General features: G+C 31.7%; 2 long non-coding RNA genes across 2 annotated transcripts; both read left to right on the top strand.

Moving 5' to 3' along the window:
- Window positions 1-363: 363 nt before the first annotated feature.
- LOC143072556 (uncharacterized) lies at window positions 364-4,783 on the top strand. Its single transcript, XR_012977233.1, has 5 exons — window positions 364-1,452; window positions 2,167-2,855; window positions 3,208-3,409; window positions 3,785-3,853; window positions 4,205-4,783. It is a non-coding gene; the product is annotated as an uncharacterized LOC143072556 (long non-coding RNA).
- Window positions 4,779-26,792, top strand: LOC143072557 (uncharacterized). Its single transcript, XR_012977234.1, has 5 exons — window positions 4,779-4,849; window positions 12,261-12,462; window positions 12,832-12,900; window positions 13,380-13,444; window positions 13,678-26,792. It is a non-coding gene; the product is annotated as an uncharacterized LOC143072557 (long non-coding RNA).
- The last annotated feature ends 608 nt before the right edge of the window (window positions 26,793-27,400 follow it).

Genomic DNA, 27,400 nt, shown 5'->3' with positions numbered 1-27,400 from the left:
GACCTTTGTGTATGTCTAATGTTGTCTTTTCCTTTTTTCTGGCAGGGCTTGACGCAGATTGAAGATTCCCAGGTATGTTTTCTGTTAAGACCTTTGTGTATGTCTAATTTCGCCTTTCCTTTTTTCTAGCAGGGTGCGACGCAGATTAAGGATTTTCAGGTATGTTTTCTGTTAAGACCTTTGTGTATGTCTAATGTCGCCTTTTCTTTTTTTCTAGCAGGGTGCAACGCAGATTGAGGATTCCCAGGTATGTTTTCTGTTAAGACCTTTGTGAATGTCTAATTTTGCCTTTTCTTTTTTTCTAGCAGGGCGTGACGCAGATTGAGGATTTTCAGGTATGTTTTCTGTTAAGACCTTTGTGTGTCTTATTTCGCCTTTTCTTTTTTTATAGCAGGGCGAGACGCAGATTGAGGATTCCCAGGTATGTTTTCTGTTAAGACCTTTGTGTATGTCTAATTTCGCCTTTTCTTTTTTTTTTAGCAGGGCGCGACGCAGATTGAGGATTCCCAGGTATGTTTTCTGTTAAGACCTTTGTGTATGTCTAATTTCGCCTTTCCTTTTTTCTAGCAGGGCGCGACGCAGATTAAGGATTTTTAGGTATGTTTTCTGTTAAGACCTTTGTGTATGTCTAATGTCGCCTTTTCTTTTTTTCTGGCAGGGCGCGACGCAGATGAGGATTTTCAGGTATGTTTTCTGTTAAGAGCTTTGTGTATGTCTAATTTCGCCTTTTCTGTTTTTCTAGCAGGGCGCGACGCAGATTGAGGATTCCCAGGTATGTTTTCTGTTAAGACCTTTGTGTATGTCTAATTTCGCCTTTTCTTTTTTTCTAGCAGGGCGCGACCATATTGAGGATTCCCAGGTATGTTTTCTGTTAAGACCTTTGTGTATGTCTAATTTCGCCTTTTCTTTTTTTCTAGCAGGGCGAGACGCAGATTGAGGATTCCTAGGTATGTTTTCTGTTAAGACCTTTGTGTATGTGTAATTTCGCCTTTTCTTTTTTTCTAGCAGGGCGCGACCATATTGAGGATTCCCAGGTATGTTTTCTGTTAAGACCTTTGGGTATGTCTAATTTCGCCTTTTCTTTTTTTCTAGCAGGGCGCAACGCAGATTGAGGATTCCCAGGTATGTTTTCTGTTAAGACCTTTGTGTATGTCTAATTTCGCCTTTTCTTTTTTTCTAGCAGGGCGCGACGCAGATTGAGGATTCCCAGGTATGTTTTCTGTTAAGACCTTTGTGTATGTCTAATTTCGCCTTTTCTTTTTTTTTAGCAGGGCACGATGCAGATTGAGGATTCCCAGGTATGTTTTCTGTTAAGACCTTTGTGTATGTCTAATGTTGTCTTTTCCTTTTTTTCTGGCAGATTGAGGATTTTCAGATGGAGGAGCCCAGATGAAAGTTCAGTCCTAGACCTGAAGGAAAATTGTTTCGTTTTAGTTGCCAGATAATGATGATGTAAGTATTTGGTCATTACAATTGGGCTTAAAACTATTTTTTTTAAAGCTTAGGTAATAGAAATTAGTTTTTCCTTTGAAAAACTGCTTAAAATTTTATTACAAAATTATCCATAACTTCTTGTTCAAATTTATTCCCTTATTAAGAAATGACTGACGCGTAGTGGGTTATTGAACAGTGTGCACCACATTTTTTATGTTATTTCGAATAAAAAGAAAAAATATTAGTCATTTCTGATCATTTAATTCTAAAGTCCATTTTAAACCGTAGAAAACCATGAAAAAATGTTGATGACGTCACGGTCACATGACTAAATTATGTCTACGGTCTGACAACAAAATAACGTCAGCCAATCAGAAGATGCGTTACATCCAAAATTAAATTATTGAAATATAATTTTAAAAGAATTATTGTAATTATAAATAGACTGATCCCCCAATTTAGAATTAAACAATTTTTAAACATGCATCACATTAATTTCTGAGTTATTAAAACAAATACACTCTTAATATTGAAAATATGGATATTTACATAATTATTTACATTTTAATTGGGAAAATACGACTTTGTTTAGATTGTTTGTTCAGAATGTATACATCAGATTGTTTTGGATAATTATCTGCATACAGTAATTTCAGAAAAAATGATGGTATCATTAAACAGTCTTCATAATACTGATTAAAAGTTAAAATGAAAATGGTTAATGAATTATAGGCAAAAAGAGCATAGACACAGAAAATTGCGCCATTGACACAGATCTGGAAAGAAGCTTAAAGGAAGGACCAAGTTTCAGTCGAGATGGCAGATGAGTAGCAACTCCATGGAAGATGTTTACTAAGATCTTCAACCAAGTCTGAGGCTTTGCCATGTACGCAATCAAGCAGCAAGGATAGCAGCTGGAAAGAAGATTAATTATTACATTGATCTTCAACCAAGTCTGAGGCTTTGTCATGAAAGAAATAATGCAAGTATATTCAAGCCAATTAGTTTTGTACATTATCAGGAAAAATGTGATAAAATCTATAAGAATTATCTATAAGGCAAAACACATTTTTGTTATTTTGCACATTTACAACACACAAAAAAATATATTTATCAGTTTGATAAATGTTTTTCCGGTACAAGAATAAAATTTAATGCCATGAAAAGTCAATCCTGATAGAATTTTTACTTCAAGGGAGATTAGTACAATAAACAGCAAGAATGTTTCTTTCAGTGGGAGATAAACTTACTATTACACAATCAGAATACAGAATAGATTAATAAAAATTTAGGCTGGCAATTTAATAAATTTGTAAAATATATAATTTGTGTCAATTTTAATTCCTTTTTAGGTTATAAAACAGTGCCAATGTTTTCATGAAGGGGAGTAAGACTTTTGGTGTAAGATATCTTAAATACAAGTACGTATATAATTCCACTATTTAAACAAATTTTATCATCATAAAATAAGTTTACAGAGAAAAATGTGCACTAGGCTTAAAGTTGTAAGAGGTCAAATGTTTTTTTGTTGTTGACTTAAGGTTCTAAAATTTTGAATTGATCACACTGATGTCAGACAGAAAGGACTTGTATGCAGGCTTTGGCTAAACCACGAAATGAAGTACCAACAAAATTACAATTGTTCATCAAATAAGACACTGAAAATGGCTCCATTGATGCAGGTCAGGATATGAAGCTTGAAGGAATATATGTCTATTTCATTTATATTGACCAACAACAGTCTTATAAATATAATCTAATTTATAATTTTAGTTTTGTTTCACCAGCCAGTCCCAAGTTTCAGTCCAGATGGCAGATTAGAAGCAACTCCATGAATGATGTTTACTTAGATCTTCAACCAAGTTAGAGGCTTTGCCATGTAAGCAATCAAGCAGCAAGGATAGCAGCTGGAATGAAGATTAATTATTACATTGATCTTCAACCAAGTCTGAGGCTTTGTCATGAAAGAAATAATGCAAGTATATTCAAGCTAATTAACTCTGTACATTATCAGGAAAAATGTGATAAAGTCTATAAGGATTATCTATAAGGCAACACACATTTTTGTTATTTTGCACATTTACAACACACAAAAAAATATATTTATCAGTTTGATAAATGTTTTTACCGGTACAAGAATAAAATTTAATGCCATGAAAAGTCAATCCTGATAGCTAGAATTTTTACTTCAAGGGAGATTAGTACAATAAACAGCAAGAATGTTTCTTTCGGTGGGAGATAAACTCACTATTACACAATCAGAATACAGAATATATTAATAAAAATTTAGGCTGGCAATTTAATAAATTTGTAAAATATATAATTTGTGTCAATTTTAATTCCTTTTTAGGTTATAAAACAGTGCCAATGTTTTCATGAAGGGGAGTAAGATTTGTGGTATAAGATATCTTAAATACAAGTACGTATATAATTCCGCTTTTTAAACAAATTTTATCATCATAAAATAAGTTTACAGAGAAAAATGTGCACTAGGCTTAAAGTTGTAAGAGGTCAAATGTTTTTTGTTGTTGACTTAAGGTTCTAAAATTTTGAATTGATCACATTGCTGTCAGACAGTAAGGACTTGTATGCAGGCTTTGGCTAAACCACGAAATGAAGTACCAACAAAATTACAATTGTTCACCAAATAAGACACTGAAAATGGCTCCATTGATGCAGGTCAGGATATGAAGCTTGAAGGAATATATGTCTATTTCATTTATATTGACCAACAACAGTCTTATAAATATAATCTAATTTATAATTTTAGTTTTGTTTCACCAGCCAGTCCCAAGTTTCAGTCCAGATGGCAGATTAGAAGCAACTCCATAAATGATGTTTACTTAGATCTTCAACCAAGTTAGAGGCTTTGCCATGTAAGCAATCAAGCAGCAAGGATAGCAGCTGGAATGAAGATTAATTATTACATTGATCTTCAACCAAGTCTGAGGCTTTGTCATGAAAGAAATAATGCAAGTATATTCAAGCTAATTAACTCTGTACATTATCAGGAAAAATGTGATAAAGTCTATAAGGATTATCTATAAGGCAACACACATTTTTGATATTTTGCACATTTACAACACACAAAAAAATATATTTATCAGTTTGATAAATGTTTTTCCGGTACAAGAATAAAATTTAATGCCATGAAAAGTCAATCCTGATAGCTAGAATTTTTACTTCAAGGGAGATTAGTACAATAAACAGCAAGAATGTTTCTTTCAGTGGGAGATAAACTCACTATTACACAATCAGAATACAGAATAGATTAATAAAAATTTAGGCTGGCAATTTAACAAATTTGTAAAATATATAATTTGTGTCAATTTTAATTCCTTTTTATGTTATAAAACAGTGCTAATGTTTCCATGAAGGGGAGTAATACTTGTGGTATAAGATATCTTAAATACAAGTACGTATATTATTACTATACTATATATAAAAATATTAATTTTCGCGAACCATTTAGGTCACGGAAATTCCAAAATATGGCATCAGTAAGGAGAGTTGTGCAAATAATGAGAATACACAGAACTCCCATCCAAATTATCTTTAGCTAAAAGTATTCATCATTTTCTATTTTATATGTACTAACAACATTCCATTTTTCTATAATTTCGATTGAAATATTCCAAAATCTGAGTTAAAATCGATCGAATGCCCCAAATAAACATTGTCTGATTGGTTGAAGTACTGTGGCGTCGATGATTAGCATAATAAGCCTCGATGTAAAGAATAAGCCTCGATGTAAAGAATAAGCCTCGATGTAAAGCACACGCTTCACATGAATAAGGAGAGTTTTACAAATAATGTGAATACACAGATCCTCCATACTATTTATATTTTGTTGGAAATGTTGCAGTTTTCATCATTTCTGTTTTGATTCTGCTCACAACATTCCATTTTTTCTATAATTCCGATTTAAATATGTGGAACCCGCAATAAAAATAGATGGCCTCAATGATCTAATAGCAACGCAAAAAATTCCGTTATCCTGAGTTCTACGATGTTACATTAGCCTGGGATCCGGCCCAATCTAGCTGCGCGTCGTAAGGTCAAGATTAGCCAGGATCCCAGTCTAAATTAATGTTACATAAACCAACCAAATCACACATATACAGAACTTTGCGCTCAAATGTAATTCTTGGTGAAGTATACGGGTAACTTCGTTTACGGAAATTTATACACACTTTATAATTAACATATTACCTGGCTTTTACATATTCACGTTTTTTTATGCTGAACTGTAGTCGAATTCAATTCTATACATTTTTTTTACATGAAGCAATAGGAGTAAGAATATTTATTTAACCAGCATCACAATGAACAAAATTATTTACCGGTATTTTTGTGAAATTTCAGTTCGATAGGTTATCAATTAGAGAAATTTTGGTAAGTATTACTTATTTATGTTAAGGTTCTACTGATGTGCTTCTCTAGACCTGTTTGACGGTCCGTTTTATCCCATTTATCTCAATACTATGTCCGATGACAGGAATGTCAACTCGACCTATTCGTGTCGAAATGAAAAATCCAATCTGTTTGATGAAATAATTTCTTCTTCAACGGTTCATGCATTATTTTTGTATAATTTGATAACCAATCACATTCACGTTGCATGTTTGCATGAAAATGGTTATGTACATGTATTAGTGAATTGTAAGGGCGATGCAGCATGCGAGGTCAGTGCGCGATCACGTGACATTATTATTTGTAAACAAACATGCTCCCCGTGTAACACGTGTCTGAATTATCCTTTCAAAGTGTTATGACTCTTTCAATCACTATTTTATGATATTTTTGTTTTTGTTTTTAGGTTTGCATATTAGTAGTCCAAGTGAATTGTAGAAATAGTTCCGAGTTTTTTTTTTTGTTTTTTTTTGATAGCCTATAGAATTAGAAGGTAAGTCTACATAAGTTATATTTACATGTAACTAAAGTCTAAAAAGATGACTCCACTTTCCCTCTATATATTAAAACCCGCTTACCAATTTAAAAAGCATTTGCTCCCCTTGAACGCTAATTTGTCATTTCCCTTTAAATTTGCTCAAAAGTCATACTTATAGTCCATTTACATTACTAAGATGTCAAAGAACAAATGTATGAAATATTTAATCGCCGAAAATCTCTAAAGACAAGTAGTTGAGATTTCCCAAATTGCAAAAGTCGTAGGAATATTGTTTGTCGTCAATACGTAGTCAACTACGTATCTATATGTCAGTAGTCTATTATATATAATGTGAATACACAGAACCCCCATCCAATTACGGTTATTTTTGGAAAACAAATAGTGTGATTTGTCAAATTCAGCTGATTTTTTAATCGTCTGGAAAAAAGTGTACATTTTATGAGGGGGGATAATCCCGAGCTTAAAAACACCCGATCCCGGAGTCCCGATAAAGGTCCTATCCCCCCTCTTTTATGGTCATGTCTAAGAATTACTGTTTAATCTTCATTTGGCAAGAATACTTCAATAAGATACCCCCATTTCTACCCTCATACATGTATATGGACAGATCATATGTTATCCTATGTCATTTGAAATTGTGACGCCAGAAAGCATTCCCCCCCCCCCCCATTCGATAGCTGATAATTGATTTTCTGTCAAAATCTTAATGAGGTCAAGGTGAATTCCGAGTATTGTCTGATAAGTTAAAGTCCGAGAAACTCGAAAAAAGTAAATAAACAAGGAGGAAAATAAATCTTTCTATATATTTCTTTCGCCAAATTCTTCAGCAAATGACGAATTTTTACCGCCACAAGTATTATTTTTTCGCAAATTGGGAAAATGGCGACCGCCAGCGGAAACCCTGTGTGAGGACACCCTATCAAGCTTGCGCTCGTGTTGTGTTAAAACATTTTTAGTATGCTGAAAAATACCAACAATAGAAAAATAAACAAATAATCGATATTGTAAAATATCATTGGTTGAAGAGCCAATGATTTACATACATGTACATAAATATAACAACCATAAAATACAACTAATTTGATTTACACCACAACTGTTGGAAAAAAACCTTTATGTCTATCATGTACAAAAAACCTTTATGTCTATCATGTACATGTTTATAACTTATCTCATTCTAGTCCATTCAACTGACAGAATCAGTGTAAATTTTATGAATTCTTTAATATCATGTACATGTATAATCATGGACTATTCTTTTATATAGCAATATCTGTTAGCCATTTAGAGGTCTTTTGCATTTAAAGTTCAGTTTAAGTGGGCTTATTTTGTGAAAACCAAGTCAATTTCCAGATCATAGTTTACATTTTCTTTATATTTTGCTGTGTCAAAATAACCTCAATATCAAGGACAATATATAGACCCAAAAACCGTCTATCACATTCTACACATGAGATTTTAGCAGGAAAGACTGTGATTGGAGTATTTAACCATTGCAACTTTTTAATTTGATCTCCTCCACTAATTGAAGTAGAATATTTAATGAAGGTGTGTCCACAATTTAGAATATGTTTATATATGTATAGAAATGATGTTGAGCCTGTTTTATAAATTGAAAAGGTTACATTTTCCCCTTATTTCAAAATCTAAGCTTGAACCTCTGCGGTCTTACAAAGTTGCCCCCTGCCGGGAATCTGGTTGTAACATGTACAACAATCAAAGATCAACCCACACTAAACTGAATGTAATTGAAAGACATCTAGAGGTTGATATCAGAGGCAGATTTAGGGGGGGGGGTCCTGCTTTTTGAGAAAAAATTTGGTTGCTTATATAGGGAATTACTGAATCATGACGAGCCCCCTCTTAGGTCAGTCAGTGGGCCCCCACTTAAGAAAATTTCTGGATCCGCCACTGGATATACAGTATCTAACAGAAGATGAAAAAGGGAACAATATGGTGAATTTTAGAGATTTATATTATTTCATGTACATGCATTTGAAATATATCAGATATATTGTTCGATTTTTTTTAGTTCTAAGTTCCAAGGTGACCTAGCTTCCATTTCAGAAATTGGATTTAAATGCTAGTCTATCAGAAGGATTTTTCCTTTTAATTGGTTGTAGATATGGAATCTTATTTTACCATGAAGTCAGATTTGAAAATGACTCTGGGAATGAAGATGTTGTAAAGACTGAATGTCAGTTTTAGTCTTAATATATACAAACATGTATGTACTTTATAATTTTAGTCTTGCATGTATATAATTATGTGTACAATACATATATCACTGATTCAGTGGCAATGGTAAATAGACACTGACAAGTCTTAGATCTATAATATTTTATAGTTTTGAATGTTTTGTCCATTGACTAAAACTAGGTGGAGGTTTGTGTGTTCTTATTTCCAACAGAGGTACACTCAACATATATCAATATGTGCATTAAGTAAATTGATAGTTGCTAGATACGGAATGATTATACAACAAGAAAGTTTTAACCTGTGTATATATACTTAAAATATGTTAAAAAAAAATCATGTCTTTTTCAGGACTTCCGAATCCAACCATGTAGTATGGAATGTTGTTGAGATATGGTTTTGGTCAATGGATGTTAATGAAGGACCTGTAGTACAAAGTATATCACTGGATTTAGCTCTTTGTCTAAGTGTATTATTAAAGTACTTTGCTTTGAGCTCAGTTCATTGTTATGCAATTCATTCTTTGTGAAATAAAGATTTGACAGAAAACTCTTATGTACAAGGATTTGTCAAAGTAGTACCACCTCTGTTTACAATGTAAGTATTAGGGAGATAAAAGCATTCTATTTTGATTTGAACCAAACATATTTATATTAAAAAAAAGAACAAATTTACCCGAGAATGCTACTCCCACTATATTTGTACTAGCAATATGATGCTAGGTTGTTTTAATACATCTGTAGACTACTGCCTACTTATGACTCTGTCCTGAGTGTATATGGTCCTTCAACTATGTGGGGAAAAAAATATAAGGCCTATCTAGGCTTATCAATTTCTAAAACTATATTTCATTGTACATATTTGAAATTTTTATATAATTTTGTGGGTTATTGGGCAAACAGTCGAGGAATTTAGGGCCAAAAACAAACATTTTTGTAGATTCAAGACAATAAATTGGAGTTATCTTTCTTTGTCCAGAATGGTTGTTGAATTAATATTACTTAAAACCATTGCTTTATGAAATCTTCTTTGAAAATTGGAGTTATCTTTCTCTGTCCAGAATAGTAGTTGAATCGACTTAAAATAATGCTATATATACAATATACAATGCAAAATTCACTTTACTACCAACTGATAAATTTAAGCAGTCTTTAATAGCCATTCAGTGATTACAAGCACTTTGATTATCATTCTAGGGTTATCCCCTTTCACAAATGGAAAAATTTCTCAAGTTTGTCTCAACTAAATTTAGTGAAATGTGTATACAATGCTTACATGTATTACCGGTACCTCTAAACTCGGTTTAAGTTCAATTTTTAGCAGCTTCACTTTTACAGTTCTTGATTTATGTACCTTTATAATGTTATATGCTAGCGGAGGCATCATCACCATGACTGTATGACATTTACACTTTAATACTTTATGATGTATTGAAATGAGTAGTTGAATAATTACTGTTGCAAACTCCATTAAAAATTTGATTTGAGATCATTTTTATACAACCGCAAAAATTGAAAACTTTTTGGTTGTACATTGGTATCACGTTGGCATCATCGTCTTCATCCAAAGACATTCGGTTTTCGCACTCTAACTTCAGTAAAAGTAAAATAGAAATATATGAAATTTAGACACAAGATAACTTAAGTATTAGTAAACAGAAATCTATGATATTTTAACATAAGGTCTATGGCCACATAAGGAGGGTTGGGATAGATTTTGGTAATTTTAGTTCCAACAGTGTAGGATTTAGGGGTCAAAAACAGGCCCCAAATAAGCATTTTTTCTTGGTTTTTGAACAATAACTTTAGTATAAGTTAATAGAAATCTATAAAGGTTTATGACCACAAAAGGAAGGTTTGGATTAATTTTGGAGTTTTGGTCCCAAGGAATAAGGGGCCAAAATTAAACTTTGTTTGATTTCATCAAAAAAATGAATTACGGTATTGTGCTTCTTTGATGTGCCAAATCTAACCATGTCCAAATTCTTAATTTTAGGTCCTGTTTTCTAATTGGTCTACATTAAAGTCCAAAGGGTCCAAAATTAAAATAAGCTTGATTTTAATAAAAATTGAATTCTTGGGGTTCTTTGATATGGTGAGTCTGAACATGTACTTAGATTTTTGATTATGGGCCCAGTTTTCAAGTTGGTCCAAATCGGGGTCAAAAATTATTATACTAAGTATTGTGCAATAGCAAGAAATTTTCAATTGCGCAGTATTCTGCAATGCGCAGTATTGTTCAATAGCAAGAAATGTTCAATTGCACAGTATTGCACACTAGCAAGAAATCTCCAATTGCACAGTATTGTGCAATAGCAAGATATTTAATTGCACAGTATTGCACAATAGCAAGAAATATCTAATTGCACAATATTGCGCAATAGCAAGAAATTTTCAATTGCACAGCATTGCCAATAGCCAGAAATATTCAATTGCACAGGATTGTCCCGTTTTCAAATTGGTCTACATTAAGATCCAAAGGGTCAAAAATTGAACTTTGTTTCATTTCAACAAAAATTGAATTCTTAGGATTCAAACGCATTGATCTCAGCAATTTCTTCACTGTCGTTCCCTCAATAACTGCATTAAACAGTTTCTAATCATTATTCATTCAAAACCATTTTAGTATACCAATGTCTCACACACAACATATTATAGTATACTGTTGTCTATCAGTCCATCATCCACACTTCAGACAATAACTAGAAAACACTTCCCCCTACTTTAAAGAAACTTTGTTGAAATGTTTATATCTATTGACATTAGCTCCACATCGATTTTATAAATTTTAGAATTTTCATTTCCATGTTATGAAGAGAGATTTTATCCTTAAAAAAGAGAGAATTTTCCAATTTTGAACAATAACACAAAAATGCATCCATCACCTTTAATTAAACTTTGGTGAATTGTTTACACTATTGACCTAAGGTCCCTTTTGATTGTAATAAATTTCAGATTATACATTTCTGTGTTATGAATTTTTATATATGCTAAAAAAAAAGAAGGGATTATAGTTTTTGGACACCTATAATTGCAGGAGTTTCTGGCTACATTGAAAACCCATTGGAGGCCTTCAGCTGTTGTCTACTCTATGGTTGGGTTGTTGTCACTTTGACACTTTCCTCATTTCCCATCTCAATTATTCACATAAACACTTCCACATCATTTTATAAAACTTGGGTGAATTGTCTATGTCTGTTTGTTGACTTCAGCTGCATTCCAAAATTTAAAACAAGATTAACAACTACAGGTCCCCAAATAGCCTTCAACAATGACAAAAGCTCATACAGCACAGTCAGCTATAAAAGACCTTAAAATGACAAATATAAAACAAATGAAATGAGAAAACAAATAGACTAATAATTGTACAAAACAAAATAGTTCATTCCTCTATTTAAACAAATTTTATCATAAAATAAGTTTACAGGGAAAAAAACATGCACTAGGCTTAAAGTTGTAAGAGGTCAAATGTTTTTTTTTTTGTTGACTTAAGGTTCTAAAATTTTGAATTGATCACACTGATGTCATTGTAAAGACTTGTATGCAGGCTTTGGCTAAACCATGAAATAAAGTTCTAACAAAATTACAATTGCTCACCAAATAAGAAGCTGAAAATGGCTCCATTGATGCAGGTCAGGATATCCAGCTTGAAGGAATGTCTATTTCATTTATATTGACCAACAGCAGTCTTATAAATATAATCTAATTTATAATTTTAGTTTTGTTTCACCAGCCAGTCCAAAGTTTCAGTCGAGATGGCAGATGAGTATCAACTCCATGAATGATGTTTACTTAGATCTTCAACCAAGTTAGAGGCTTTGCCATGTAAGCAATCAAGCAGCAAGGAAAGCAGCTGGAATGAAGATTAATTATTACATTGATCTTCAACCAAGTCTGAGGCTTTGTCATGAAAGAAATAATGCAAGTATATTCAAGCCAATTAATTCTGTACATTATCAAGAAAAATGTGATAGTCTATAAGGATTATCTATAAGGCAACACACATTTTTGTTATTTTGCAAATTTACAACACATAAAAATATATATGTCAGTTTGATAAATGTTTTTCCGGTACACAAATAAAATTTAATGCCATGCAAAGTAAATCCTGATAGAAATTTTACTTCAAGGGAGACTAGGTAACAATAAACAGCAAGAATGTTTCTTTCAGTGGGAGATAACTCTCTATTTTACGCAATCAGAATACAGTATAGATTAATAAAAATTTAGGCTGGCAATTTAACAAATTTGTAAAATATATAATTTGTGTCAATTTTAATTCCTTTTTAGGTTATAAAACAGTGCCAATGTTTTCATGAAGGGGAGTAAGACTTGTGGTATAAGATATCTTAAATACAAGTACGTATATTATTCCTTTATTTAAACAAATTGTATCATACTGTCAATAAAAAGAAACAAACAATCAGCTATCACTGGGCTTGAAAACTTTTGGTCAGTAGTTTTAATGTTTAATTTATTAGTACTGGTAATTGAAAATCATTTTTGCTATGTCAACTCCAACTAGATAGAGATCTTTGTCTGGTTTTATTGGTGTTTTGTAGATAAGTTAGTGCATGTACAGGTCCTATATTTAACTTCAAAATGTCATTAACGCAAAATTTTCCCCTAAAGAGGGATTCTCACTGTTTGAGGTTTCAGAGGTTGGAAAGTATGTCATATTTGTTAGTGTTGTTGGGATGTTGTCACATTGATGTTTTCTCTGCATCTTCTTTCACCTAGATATGTTATATATCACATATTTCTATATAATGTACATAAGTATACCAACAGTGATTACTTTTTTACTGTTTTCAATGACTAAGCATTTTATTTTTCAGGTTAGCATTACAGCTTGTCCTTACAGTTTGATGTTGGAAATGACTATTAGAGTATACTTTTAAAGGTAAGAAAGAACTATTTTATAGATTTATAAAATTTTCGAATTAAGATCATGTGATTTTTATAATCTTTTTACAATTTATTATTTTCTGGAATGACCTGTCAAGTTTTAGGAAGGGAAAAATAATTGTTTTCAAAAGTTTCTCTGCTTAAATTGTTATTCCCAGTTTGCTATTTTTTGCCTATTTCAGTGTCTTAAAATATGACAGAAAATTTAAAAGTGTATTTCTTTTTCAGATAACAATTACTGTGGCTGAAGGATATAATAATGTGATTAATTACTCCTTAGAGATTATGTGAATGTTCTTAACATGTTGACAGCTGAGCAAGACATCAGATTTAACATCCTCATTCTGACACTGGACATGGCTGCCAATTTGTACATCCTGCACTACCAAACAGATGCCTTACTTTTGCAAGGATTTTGCTGCCAGTCTGAAGAAGACCAAGAGTGACCATATTTCCCTTTGCAGTCTTTCTTACTCTATGGAACAGTTTCCAATATGAACGGTTCATATAAATCTTGCATAAACAAGAGAAAGAATGTAGTTGATAAATTCTAAAATAATTAATGTAAAGATTCTCCATTTTCAACAATAGTGGAAGTTTTAATTAAGGTTAGTGTATTGTGTTTTGAATTTTCACTCAACTTTCTTTTCCTCTCTACCATTAAATGCTATGGATTTATATTACTTGTGGCTCAACAGATAAAATGGTTCTTTTTAAGTTAACATTTACATTGGTTAAGAATGGAGAATCTAAAAATAACAAAAATATTGTAAATATTTTTAGTATAGCAATGGATAGAAATCAAAAATATTATTGTCAAAATTGGTGTAATGATACATTCAAGAGATTACATGTAGCAATATGTAAATTATCCTTATTTACTTCTAGTCACAGCCATTTCTAAATATCAAGCCTATTGCTACAGGTACTCGACTCAGTTGTAATTGATCTAAGTCTTAACAGGGTCAAGGGGAGGTAATGCACCGTTTAATGCCTCATACTTGAAGTTTCTTTAGTGCACAGTTTACCAATATAACTTAGACATTCTCTTCTGTAATTTGAGCAGTACCAGAGTACTGGAACTGTTTTACAAAAGGTTCAATGCAAGTCTCAGACTTTTTGTATCGTGTCAATTAAGCATAGAAATTACCAAAAAGAAACAAATTTCTCTTTCCTATAGCTTCTTTATGCACTTTTGTTTGTAAATATGTGTTACGGCCTAAATTGACCCCAACTTATTTTTAGTCTAGGACCATGTAATAACTGTGTGGTGTGCTATTTGTAACTTTTCATTCCAGTTAAAGCACATTAAATATATAAGAAAGAAATATTTATGGCAAAATTGCTTTTCAAATTTTAATTCGGTTGAAATAAATCCCACAATTTTTTATAAGCAACACCCCCACTCCCCAATTTTTTTATAAGCAAACTCCCCCTCACTCCCAAATTTTCATAAGTAATTTAGTTGCTGTTTCAAGATCAAGAATGTTAAATAAAATATGTTTTTGCAAATTTGGACGACAATTAATTGCAATTATGTATCATTTCAACAATAGAAGTAGTATAGACTTGCAAATCCATACCATTACATCACAGGAAGTAGTATGGTTGTCTGAGCGAAGCCAATTGGAAGTACGTACCTCTTAGTGAAGCTAATTGGGAGCACACCCTCTGTCTTGTTGCGAAGCTGATTGGAAGCAGTACATATATACCTCTGTCTGCAAAAACTAATTAGAAGTAGTACCCCTGGCAGAGCGGTCCCAATTAGAAGCATGTAACTCTGAGGGAAGCCAATTGGAAGCATGTACCTCTGCAAAATTTGATCAAACATTATTCAACAAATTTTATTTAACATTGTTTTTAAAGTTTAATTTCATACCAACTCTCATTTTCTATTTGTAATTACTCCCCTTGTTGACATTGTGACGTGCAAATTATCACTTCACCATTTTGTACTGGCCTGTAGTTTTTATCCTGATAAAGATGCACTAGAAACAGAAACACGTAGATCTTTTTAAATTACTACAGCACATCCTTAAGTATTGTTATAAATAAGGGCCAATTTTTTTATAAGTCAAAGGTGCATAATTTTAGTTTATGCACCTTTAAATGATAACTTAACTTACTGTAACTTTTTGACAGCCAAGGTTCCTCAAAATCTATAGGGAGGCTGATATAAGTTTGCTGTCAAGGCCATATGATACAGTAACAGGGGAGGTAATGATGTCGCTAATGTCCAATGTTAATTTTCGCCATTTCAAATAGTTACATATTAAGAAAAGATTGGTTCTTTGACTGATTTTTATCATTCAGACTGATTTAACTTGAAAATGAGTTCATGAACCCCTCTTTTTAAAAATGACATTAGGCTTGAAAATGTATCAAGATTATTTGTGCCAATTTGAAGAAAACACCAATGGAAAATTTTTAAATAAGATAAATATACAGCCAAAAATGATGTGTTCTTTCTTTTACTAAAATCCGGTCTATAGATCATTTGTGCCAATTTGAAGAAATCACCAATGATATATTTTAAATTAGATAATTTAAACATCCAATGATGTTTTTGTTTTACTAAAATAATGAAAACATGAAAATGAATTATTTCAAAGGAATTGTCCATTCGCAAATTTAAATACTCTTAATATGTAGAGATGATATTCCAGTTTTTTTTGTCCCCAAACTCCGCTTGTGTTTATCTTTTAAAACAAAAAAGTTAAGTATATTGTCTGTTAGCCCATTTGTCTGTTCATCCGTCTGTCCCACTTTAGGTTTAAGTTTTTGGTCAAGGTAGTTTTTGGTGTAGTTGAAGTCCAATCAACTTGAAACTTAGTACCCCTGGTCCCAAATGATATAATCTTTCAAATTTTAACTCCAAATTAAAGTTTTGACCCCAACATTCTTTTTATTAAAGTTTGATTTCATACCAACTCTCCTTTTCTATTTATAATTACTCCCCTTGTTAACATTGTGACGTGCAAACTATCACTTCTCCATTTTGTACTGGCCTGTGGTTTTTATCCTGATGAAGATGCACTAGAAACAGAAACACGTAGATCTTTTTAAATTACTACAGCACATCCTTAAGTATTGTTATAATTAAGGGCCAATTTTAAGTCAAAGGTGCATAATTTTAGTTTATGCACCTTTAAATGATAACTTAACTTACTGTAACTTTTTGACAGCCAAGGTTCCTCAAGATGTATAGGGAGGCTGATATAAGTTTGCTGTCAAGGACATATGATACAGTAACAAGGGAGGTTAAATGATGTCACTTTTGTCTGATGTTACTTTTATAACTGTGTGGTGTGCTATTTGTAACTTTTCATTCCAGTTGAAGCACATTAAATAAATAAGAAAGAAATATTTATGGCAAAATTGCTTTTCAAATTTTAAATCGGTTGAAATAAATCCCACAATTTTTTATAAGCAACACACCCACTCCCCAATTTTTTTATAAGCAACCCCCCCCCCTCTCACTCCCAAATTTTCATAAGTAATTTTGTTGCTGTTTTTCAGATTCACTACAATATTATATATTTCACTTTCTATTCTTTGACTGATATTATATCATAACCCACTATTGTCATATTCTCCCACTCTCCTCGCTTTCTTGAAGCCAAAACTGAACAGAGTATTTGATGGCTATATAATGTTGACCATCAGAACTTCTCTTATTTATTATCCTTACAAAAATATGATGCTTTTCAATTAAAAATGACGTAAATTTGCACTTTTATTGACAATTAATTACCCAGTGATTGGAATTCACGTGACCTACTTTTAGCAAATGCAAACACTGATTGATGATTTTTTGCATCTTGTTTGTAAACATGTTTGTACTAGAATTATAGTATGCAGCTTAGATATATCTGTAAACTTCTTAATTGAGAAAAAATTTCACAAAACAAAAGCGAATTGTTTTACACGATGTACACTTAGGCTTTTTATAGCGTACTATAGTATGGGCTTTGCTCATTGTTAAAGGCTAAACATTGACCTATAGTTGTTAATTTCTGTGTCATTTGATCTCTTTTGGAGAGATGTGTCAAAATCATAGCACATCATCTTTTTATATATATTGAGTGAAAATACTTCAGGATCTTGAAGATGCCTAAGCATAAATTCCACTAAAAAAATATCCACAAAAAGATAAGATTGATCTTTTAAAAGCATACTTATGCCATGTGAATAAATTTATCAGTTTTCAAGAGTAAACTTGACAACATGTCATCCTTATGTTAAAAGCAAGTAATTAAAATGATTGGTGCCACATATTTTTACACCCAAGATAATAGGTAGAAGTAAATTTAATTTCTGCTTCCCTGTAAACTAGAAATAGCGTGAACACTGGAGGAAACTCTCGATGATGAGCAAAATTATTCTGTGTTCCACATGTGTTTTGCAATTTTATTTACACCCAAAAGTGTTAAAAATTCAGAATTTGATAAGATGTTTTAAGAAATCTTTTATAGTGAAAATGCAAAACCCAAAAAGGCTATCATTGTTGCCCATGTAAATAATTAATTCATTTAAACAAAGCGAAATAACAATTTCTGGCACATCACTATATTTTTCAAGATCTATTAGAATTAGGATAGGTAAATTAATAAGCTACTAGGTAGTAAACTGTATCAGAAGAAAATTGCTGATCATCATGAACAAATACCGGTAGTCTATATCAAGTTTTTACTGTTTTTTTTATTCTTATGTTCAAGGGGTAGGAATCACTGTAAGAACCAGTATTCTGTCAAGGACCTTGTCTTTAGTCATTTCTCTTTGTATGTATTAAGGCATATATAAAAAAGGGGGCATAGTATTGCTAATTTAGTGACATTTGCGTATTTCTTATTGCATTATGTTGCCAAAATCTCCATAAAATATTAAAATTAGGTAAAAATCAAGAGGCTCTAAATTTTCTTAGTAACGTCAAATTGAATTTTCTGTTAACGGTTCAAATAAAACACATAACAGCTATGATAAAATCTTAATTTCAGCCTTTTCATATTTCATATAATTTTGTTTTGCTCAGACATTGGTGACAAACAATAATACATATATAAATTAGAGTTATCAAATCACCATGATTATCAGCTTCAAGTCTTTAAAAACACCTTGTTTTAAACTTAGTAGAACAGTTGAAATATGCTGGTCAATGCCCCATGTCCTCTACAAATGGGATAACTGTAAAGAAAGTCATTAAATGATGAACAATTGTTTCTTTGATCCAAAAAATTTGAATATAACAAAAAGGGGTATACAGTAATCAACAAATGCAAAGGTTATCTGATTTTATTTCAGAAAAAGTCCGTAAAATGGCTTTCATTTTTATGCCCCACCTACGATAGTAGAGGGGCATTATGTTTTCTGGTCTGTGCGTCTGTCCGTCTGTTCGTTCGTTCGTTCGTCCGTCTGTCCTGCTTCAGGTTAAAGTTTTTGGTCGAGGTAGTTTTTGATGAAGTTGAAGTCCAATCGACTTCAAACTTGGTACACATGTTCCCTATGATATGATCTTTCTAATTTCAATGCCAAATTAGAGATTTTACCCCAATTTCACGGTCCACTGAACATAGAAAATGATAGTGCGAGTGGGGCATTTGTGTACTGAGGACACATTCTTGTTATAATTGAAAAAAATAAGGGGGTATAAAGGGGAGATAATTTTGACATAGTAGAAATTAGAATCCTGACTGCAAAAGTAGCAGATTAATATGAAAATTTCCATATTATTTTCCAAAACAGCATGCTAGCTAGGTTTATTTTGAATTGAAAATTTACAAAATAGCGTAAATTTCGAAAGTTATTGTTAATTGAAGAATGACTTAGAGGTTTCCTGATTTTGATGTTAACTTGATCTTTTGAGAAATATTTTTTATGCATTTGGTTCTTGCATAACCTCAATAAGTTAAAACAGAAGAGTACAAAATTCCCAAGTGATAATGAGCACTTCACTATTTGTCACCATAAGAAGAAATTATAAATAGAGAATGTAAGTAGGTATGAAAGTAAACTGGATCAAGAATGTTAAATAAAATATGTTTTTGCAAATTTGGACGACAATTAATTGCAATTATGTATCATTTCAACAATAGAAGTAGTATAGACTTGCAAATCCATACCATTACATCACAGGAAGTAGTATGGTTGTCTGAGCGAAGCCAATTGGAAGTACGTACCTCTTAGTGAAGCTAATTGGGAGCACACCCTCTGTCTTGTTGCGAAGCTGATTGGAAGCAGTACATATATACCTCTGTCTGCAAAAACTAATTAGAAGTAGTACCCCTGGCAGAGCGGTCCCAATTAGAAGCATGTAACTCTGAGGGAAGCCAATTGGAAGCATGTACCTCTGCAAAATTTGATCAAACATTATTCAACAAATTTTATTTAACATTGTTTTTAAAGTTTAATTTCATACCAACTCTCATTTTCTATTTGTAATTACTCCCCTTGTTGACATTGTGACGTGCAAATTATCACTTCACCATTTTGTACTGGCCTGTAGTTTTTATCCTGATAAAGATGCACTAGAAACAGAAACACGTAGATCTTTTTAAATTACTACAGCACATCCTTAAGTATTGTTATAAATAAGGGCCAATTTTTTTAAAGTCAAAGGTGCATAATTTTAGTTTATGCACCTTTAAATGATAACTTAACTTACTGTAACTTTTTGACAGCCAAGGTTCCTCAAGATCTATAGGGAGGCTGATATAAGTTTGCTGTCAAGGGCATATGATACAGTAACAAGGGAGGTTAAATGATGTCACTTATGTCTGATGTTACTTTTCGCTATGTCAAATAGTTACATATAAAGAAAAGATTGGTTCTTTGACTGATTTTTATCATTCAGACTGATTTAACTTGAAAATGAGTTCATGAACCCCCTTTTAAAAATGACATTAGGATTGAAAATTTATCAAGATTATTTGTGCCAATTTGAAGAAATCACCAATGATATATTTTAAATTAAATAATTTAAACATAAAAACATGACGTTTTTATTTTACTAAATAATGAAAACATGAAAATGAATTATTTCAAAAGAATTGTCAGTACACAAATTTAACTCAAAATACTCTTTAATATGTAGAGATGATATTCAATTTTTTTTTTCTTTCCAAAACTCTGCTTGTGTTATTCTTTTAAAACAAAAAAATTGAGTATATTTTTTCCTTTAGAGGGAAATGTCTAAAAATTTGACCCTGTTTGTCTATAAAAGTAGCACATGAAGGTACATTTATTATTACCTAATTGAATTAACTAGGTGAATAAATAGCTTGTAAGCACAGTAATATAAAACTTTGGGTTTTTTATTTTCAATAAATTTTATTTAAATGTAAAATACAATAAATTAATTTTTATGCCCCACCTATGTAGTAGAGGGGCATTATGTTTTCTGGTCTGTGTGTCCATTCGCCCATTTGTCTGTTCATTCGTTTGTCTGTTCGTCCGTTCGTCCGTCTGTCCCGCTTTAGGTTTAAGTTTTTGGTCAAGGTAGTTTTTGATGTAGTTGAAGTCCAATCAACTTGAAACTTAGTGCCCCTAGTCCCAATTGATCTAATCTTTCAAATTTTACTGCCGAATTAAAGTTTTGACCCCAATTTCACTGGCCACTGAACATAGAAAATAAAGTGGGGAAGTTCAGGCTAAAGTTTTTGGTCAAGGTAGTTTTTGATGAAGTTGAAGTCCATTCAACTTGAAAATTAGTACATATGCTCCCCATGATATGATCTTTCTAATTTTAATGCCAAATTAAAGTTTTGATCCCAATTTCACGGTCCACTGAACATGGAAAATTATATTGTGAGTTGGGCATCTGTGTACAATGAACACATTCTTGGTTTTTTTTTTAAGTTAAATTGCCAGAGAATAGGGTAGAATCATTGGTTCTTAATTTCTTGTTAATGAATTCATGAGAACAGACTCTGTAAGCATATCAGTTAATGAATATTTGTGGTCTTGAAAAATCATGATATCTTTGAAAATAGAATAACTACTAATTGCGCCAAATAGATTTTATTAGAAATTATTTTGTTATGAAGTAGTTTAAGTGAAACAGGAAACCCTTATTATTTCTTTGAACAGTTTTGAATTATGAACCTCATATATACTTTAAAAATTTGATTTTAATAAATGAAGAAAAAAGTTGTGATAATTTTTAGTTTAAATTCAAATTGTAGATTTGACATGATAAATTACACATTTTTTTATTTTTCTAAACAACTCCCTAGTAAGCTTTAGATAAGAAAATCTGGAAAAAGAAAAAGAAAAAAAGTGTACTAGCAGTGAAAGGATTAATAATTTTAGAATGAATTCAAAGTTTTCCAATGTTTATAGCTGCATACTAGAAATTGGTATTTGTTTACTTGACAAAAAGAGGATTTTTATTTTAAGTCTTCCCGTCATGTATCAAAAAATGGATTTCCTGAAAATTGGCTTTTGAGGCTTGAACTTCTTTTCTTTACACTATTGAATCCCAACCAAAAAGATACACTAGTTTTCTCTGCCAATTAAAAGTGGTGTAATTACAAACAAATCGAAAAGATTTGCTATTTCAGTTATCGTTTTGATATAAAATACTCTTCTACTTTTATAGAAACAGAATTCATTAAAAATTCAATATCTCAAAAGGGACATCATAAGGACTCCCTTGTGAGGATGTGGGAGCCCTACAGTTTTCACTTTGTCCAACGGTCTATAATTTTTGTAAATGCAAAATCTACAAAAAAATAGATAGTAAACTGGATCAAGAATGTTGAATGAAATATGTTCTGCAAATTTGGACGACAATTAATTGCAATTATGTACCATTTCAACAATAGAAGTAGTATAGACTTGCAAATCCATACCATTACATCACAGGAAGTAGTATGGTTGTCTGAGCGAAGCCAATTGGAAGTACGTACCTCTTAGTGAAGCTAATTGGGAGCACGCCCTCTGTCTTGTTGTGAAGCTGATTGGAAGCAGTACATATATACCTCTGTCTGCAAAAACTAATTAGAAGTAGTACCCCTGGCAGAGCGGTCCCAATTAGAAGCATGTAACTCTGAGGGAAGCCAATTGGAAGCATGTACCTCTGCAAAATTTGATCATTATTCAACAAATTTTATTGAACATTCTTTTTATTAAAGTTTGATTTCATACCAACTCTCCTTTTCTATTTATAATTACTCCCCTTGTTGACATTGTGACGTGCAAACTATCACTTCACCATTTTGTACTGGCCTGTGGTTTTTATCCTGATGAAGATGCACTAGAAACAGAAACATGTAGATCTTTTTAAATTACTACAGCATATCTTTAAGTATTGTTATAAATAAGGGCCAATTTTTTTTAAGTCAAAGGTGCATAATTTTAGTTTATGCACCTTTAAATGATAACTTAACTTACTGTAACTTTTTGACAGCCAAGGTTCCTCAAAATCTATAGGGAGGCTGATATGTTTTGCTGTCAAGGCCATATGATACAGTAACAGGGGAGGTAATGATGTTGCTAATGTCCAATGTTACTTTTCGCCATTTCAAATAGTTACATATTAAGAAAAGATTCCTTCTTTGACTGATTTTTATCATTCAGACTGATTTAACTTGAAAATGAGTTCATGAACCCCTCTTTTTAAAAATGACATTAGGCTTGAAAATGTATCAAGATTATTTGTGCCAATTTGAAGAAAACACCAATGGAAAATTTTTAAATAAGATAAATATACAGCCAAAAATGATGTGTTTTTTCTTTTACTAAAATCCGGTCTATAGATCATTTGTGCCTGTTTGAAGAAATCACCAATGATATATTCTAAATTAGATAATTTAAACATCCAAAATGATGTTTTTGTTTTACTAAAATAATGAAAACATGAAAATGAATCATTTCAAAGGAATTGTCCATTCGCAAATTTAAATACTCTTAATATGTAGAGATGATATTCCAGTTTTTTTTGTCCCCAAACTCCGCTTGTGTTTATCTTTTAAAACAAAAAAGTTAAGTATATTGTCTGTTAGCCCATTTGTCTGTTCATCCGTCTGTCCCACTTTAGGTTTAAGTTTTTGGTCAAGGTAGTTTTTGGTGTAGTTGAAGTCCAATCAACTTGAAACTTAAAACCCCTGGTCCCAAATGATATAATCTTTCAAATTTTAACTCCAAATTAAAGTTTTGACTCCAATTTCACCGGCCACTGAGTATAGAAAATGAAAGTGCAAAGTTCAGGTTAAGTTTTTGGTCAAGGTAGTTTTTGATGTAGTTGAAGTGCTTCAATATTTAATGTAATTGTTTATATATTGTCTGTAACTATGTAATTTGTAGTTTATGAGAAATAAAATTCATTCATTCATTCGAAGTCCATTCAATTTGAAATTTAGTACACATGCTCCCCATGATATGATCTTTCTAATTTTAATGCCAAATTAAAGTTTTGATCCCTTAAGATGAAAAGTGTTTTTAGTTGATGCTTATGTGCCAGAAAGTGAAATACTATTAAAACTTAGCCAGTAGCATCCTAATTATGTTGAAAATAGTTGGTTTTTTTTGTGAAACTTAATTTCAACCACTATGAGGCCAAGGAAATAAAGAGATTAGGGTTCCACAAACTATATAATTCATTTGTTATAACAAACACAATGTGTAGAAGTAAGTTTTGTTGATGCATTGAAACCCTTTTAAATGTATAGCTTTGTTTGTATTGTATCAAAATTATTTATTTGCTTATGTGACATGTGCCACACAAAATGTGCTTGCCCAGCCTGAAACTGTCATTTTCTAGCTTTTTTCCAACAACCAGACTGAGTGCTGCAATGCAGCAAATAAGAATGAATCAATAATCCTGCAATGTATTTTGTACAACTAATATTTTCCTAATAATACCTAAGTGACCTTATCCTTGGTGTAATTTAATCCTTTTCTTCCTAAATTAATTGTAAGATGATATACTACAGTGGTAAAAAAATGTAGTTGCATTTTGATATTTTTTAATATAGCAGAAGCAGATTAGTTATTTAGGTATTTTGTAGCATGATGTATTATAATTAAATTTTGCTTGTGTTTCAAAGAATTATGGTTGAAAATATTTTGAAAACCTTCACTTTCTATATAGCGCTACCCAGGGTGTCAAGTTTCTTATATACTCTAAATTATATATTTCAACATGATCGTGTATTTTGTTTTGATTTTCTCCTTTTTAGCTAACCTTTTCTAAAAGGATAATTGTAAGCAGCAAGAATGTTCAGTAAAGTAAGATGTACAAACACATCACCATCACCAAAACACAATTTTGTCATGAATCTATCTGCGTCCTTTGTTTGATATTCACATATACCAAGGTGAGCGACACAGGCTCTTTAGAGCCTCTATTTTTTTTATATTGTCCAAAGTTTTTTTTATATTGTCCAAAGTATACCTCCTAACAGTTCTTCCAAGCAATTAGTTTCAAAGCAGGTTTCCAACATTTTTCCACTAGTAATATTCATTTAATCTCGTTTTAAATACAGTTTACAAGTAATTATATACTTTTCAGCGTTTCGCAGTATAGCGAAAAAATACTGTCTTAAAGTTTCTATCATATTTTGTATGTGTCAATGATGTATGATTTGATCTGTCAGGTGACCTAATGTTTTGTTATGCTAATTTGTTTTTCACTGGTTTGTGAAAAAATTGTCTAGGTGGTCATTCTAGCCGTACACATCGTACAGTTAAAACTTCCTTTTATGTATAAAAATTTTTCTTTTTGTATAATTATAATCATGATGGAGTACGGCATCATTACCCAGAGACGGTTCTTGCATTGCTCCGTGACGCAGGTTTCCAAACTATTTGGTTTTTCCTGGGCGGCGAGTGTCTGTTTATGACGGGTATTCAAAATATGATATTTAACATTTGGAATATTCTTGAATGTTAATAAATTTATTACTATTGTTGCTGGAAGTATATTTTGTTTGTTCACCAAGCTGTGTGTAAACTACTAACTAGTATATATATACTATTACTGTGTTATATGATGTTTGCATATGTATATGAGATTATTGTATTGTATTGCATTACAAAGAACAAGGTTCACTTATGGCACAAAATGGCCTAAAATATCAACTTTATCATAAAACACCACAAAGGTCTCAATTTGGTTCGTAAATGGGTCTATTTCAAAAGTCTAAATGCTAAATATATCAGTTTTTTTTCATAAGAGAACATAATATTCTCCAAAGTAAGCCCATTTTGGAGATTTTGTCAAAATATGATGAGTTTGTGCATTTTTCAGACCTAAAAACTTTAAAAACACTTTGGCCGCCACCTATGATTCAAAATGTGTTGTAACCAAAAGATTCCAATTTTGATATAGATTTCATCAATATAAAAACTTTTTGGATCGTAGATGGCAGCCAAGGTTAATTATGCCAAAAACAATTAAAAATTATAGAAAAAAGTACCAAAATTATGTTTATTTAAGGGGTCATAGGTCCATAAATTGTAAAGAAAAGTGCTTGACAAAATATTTTTGTCTGGATAGTATTATCACAAGTATTTCTATGTGAAATTTGTAATATTTTGGCCCGATTTAACAAACAAATTCAGGGCCAATTTAAGCCTTCGTGAGCCTTCTCCTTTGATTAAATGCTGGTTTCCAGTCTGTCTGCACTGCAAAATGCATATTTGAGTTGAGTCTAATTTAGTTGGCCAAAATTAATTATCATAATAATGAATTTCTTTATGTGTATATGTTTATGCTTTTGAGTTGTATTTATGTATATTGTATGTAATAATTCCCTAGGCATAAAAGTATAACAGGAATTGATTATCTTCTTGCGTATGTGTAATACATGTACATGTAGGCGTAGGAATTTTAGCACCAAAAAATTGGGATTGTTAAGTGACATCTTAATGTATTTAGTTCTAGCCTGAACTTTAAATATTGTATTTTTTTAAAGAACAAAGATTTGCATAATTTTGCATTTGGATATTAAAATTAATTTTTATGTAGGTGCAATGTCTATATAAACGTAATCATATTTTGACTTTTGTACCAAATATTTTATAGCTGTAGTCCTAATCAAGGATTTGTATAGTAGCATCTTACTATACAAATCCTTGTCCTAATGATAAGATTTCTTTTTTACTTACACATTTACAAACAAAATTATGTTTTCTTTTTCTCATTTCCCTAAGTGAGGTCCAACACTAGAGTTTCGCTCGCATTGACAAATATAGTTTGTAAAAGGTTCACATCAGATTATTTTTCTAGTACCGGTACAAGTTATAATTTGAATTCATATTGTATAATGTGTTTATATTGATAATTTGTCTTATTAAATCGGCAGCTCACAATATGCAGTACTCGAGCTAGTCAACAAACATAAGTTTGTGTTGTGTTTTTCTTTGAGGCGTTAAAGGTTAAATGTATTTAGTGGAAAGAAGACTAATATTAAGATCCTATGTCCTTCAAGCTGTCTGAGTTGTTGATAAAAATAAGAGGTGGTATGATTGCCATTTAGACTCAAACTCTCCACAAGAGACCAAATGACACTGAAATTAGCAATCATAGGGTCACGGTACAGCCTTCAATAATGAGTAAAACCTAAAGTCAGCTATTAAAGGCCTTGAAATGACAAATGTAAAACAATTCAAACATTTGTTTTTGTCGAGCCTGCAACTTTTGTTGCAGAAAGCTCGACATAGGGATAGTGATCTGGCGGTGGCGGTGTTAGCTAACTTCTTAAAAGCTTTATATTTTAGAAGGTGGAATACCTGGATGCTTCATACTTTGTTTATAGATGCCTCATGTTACGAAGTTTCCGTCAGTCATATGTCCAATGTCCTTGACCTCATTTTCATGGTTCAGTGACCACTTGAAAAAAAAGTTCAGATTTTTTTTAATGTTGAATTCTCTCTTATAAGTAATAGGATAACTATATTTGATATGTGCGTACCTTGAAAGGTCCTCATGTCTGTCAGACAGTTTTCACTT

This window comes from Mytilus galloprovincialis, chromosome 4 (assembly GCF_965363235.1).
Source record: "Mytilus galloprovincialis chromosome 4, xbMytGall1.hap1.1, whole genome shotgun sequence".
NCBI classification, from domain to species: domain Eukaryota; kingdom Metazoa; phylum Mollusca; class Bivalvia; order Mytilida; family Mytilidae; genus Mytilus; species Mytilus galloprovincialis.
Note: the sequence above shows the minus strand (reverse complement) of the source record. Positions and strands in the feature narration are given on the sequence as shown.